Below are 1868 nucleotides of genomic sequence, written 5' to 3'. Positions count from 1 at the left end.
AAAAAAAAAAAAAGTCTAGCTCTTTTAAACATTTCGTGCTGCAATATCTGTTTACTCTCTGTGTTTAAAAACAACACTGATGGAATATTGGGTGGATTTTTCTCACATTTAGCCCGAGGAGAAATTGGTTTTCATCAGCTTGAAATATCTGACTGAGTGATCAGTTGTCTGCTATCAAATACTCAGTTCGGATTAAGAATTTCACAAAGCAGTTTCTAAATAACAACAAAAAATGTCCACCAATATACCAATATTATAAAAAAGAGGGAATTATAATTTAAACTGAATATTATTAGACCTYCTGGCAGAGTTAAAATATAAACTCTGGCATTTTTTTTGTGTGCTGACTTAATTTTTCATCTTTAGGTCCAAAAATATTTACTTCAGTTTTGTTTCTGTTCTGCTGAAGAAAGTTATGGCACATCAAGGCCTTGATCTGGTCTGTGCACCTGCTCGGTGTTTGAATGGTTCATGGTCACCTGGTCACATTGTAACGTAGAGCTGTGTATCATCTGCATATGGCATATTTTAGTAGTTATAATGAGAGCTGACGGGAGCATGTAGATATTAAAGAAGAAGGACCCAAAGATGGAACCTTGGGGTGCCTCATATGCAGTTTTTGCTTTGATWAATAAAAGTTAATTATTGACAGAACACTTTTCCCACATATAATCTGACATATGTTGTACAGATTGACTGAAAATCAAACAAATGTCAGAAGAGGGAAGAAAACTACATAAGTCTGTTCAGTTGTTGTTATCAACCTTGAGTTCACATCTACCGTTGATTGTAGTAAACCCGATTAACCTGAAACCTGGAWGGATTTTGGTGACATGTCCACACTTACAATRGATACTGTCCCCCAGTAAAGGTGGAGAAATGCCGTTGTGTAAACAGTAAGTTGGAAGAACATGATCCTATGTTCAGTCGTTTTTTAATACAAGTTTGCATGTGATGCCTCTGATCTGTGTGTGCTCATGCTTCCTCTAAAATATGATCGGAAAGAGGCTATAGATATTATAAAAACTGGACAGTTTGACAAATTTACTGAAAGGACAACATGGCAATGACCAGGCAGACTACTATGAGGCTGACAGCAATGCTAAAGGAATTGCAGGAATTTCCAACAATGACCAGTTTTGTTCTACATGTGACAACAGTCTCCTCGGCTTTCCATGTATCCAGGGCTGTGAAATAAATGCCTGCTKGAAACCTGAAGATAAAGAGGGATTTTATTTTTCAGAATGATCGTGAGTCCAAACGTGATCTACAATCCGAATTCATTTTAGAARGATGACATGAGTGAARAAGAACAAATAAAGTTTTGCCATGACTGAGCCAGAGTCYAGAAACAAATTCAACTGAAAATMTGTTAGGGTTACATGAAGATGGCTGTCGGCATGTAATGTCTTCACTTCTGATGGATTCGGAGAGAGTTTGCAAGACAGAGCGGGGAGATATTACCAAGAAGAGATGGARCGCTGCTAGACTGCAACCGATTCRGACTGAATGCTAAAATCAAATGGTGCTTTAGSAAAGTAGTGGTTGAAAGGTGTGCATGATTCTGTAAGGTTATTGCTTTTTATTTATTTTTCCTTCAAACCGATCTTTGGTTGTCATGGACACTGASCCCAGGATGCCACTTTTTACTGCAAGGAGATTTTTWAAMATAAAATGGAAATCACTGGACATGCACCTGTCTGGACTAATTGATAGTGTTTAAAAATAAAAGACTTTTATTTGAGAGAAAACATTCACGCTTGGTTGAAATGACAAAGAACCGGGTGGGAGAAAGTGCTATGAGGAGGCTGGTGACTTCTCTTTTTATGAAACTGACGTTTTTGATATATGGATGAAAACAAAAACAC

Source organism: Poecilia reticulata, linkage group LG12 (assembly GCF_000633615.1).
Source record: "Poecilia reticulata strain Guanapo linkage group LG12, Guppy_female_1.0+MT, whole genome shotgun sequence".
Taxonomy (NCBI): domain Eukaryota; kingdom Metazoa; phylum Chordata; class Actinopteri; order Cyprinodontiformes; family Poeciliidae; genus Poecilia; species Poecilia reticulata.
The sequence above is the reverse complement of the archived record's forward strand: the minus strand, read 5'-3'. Positions refer to the sequence as shown.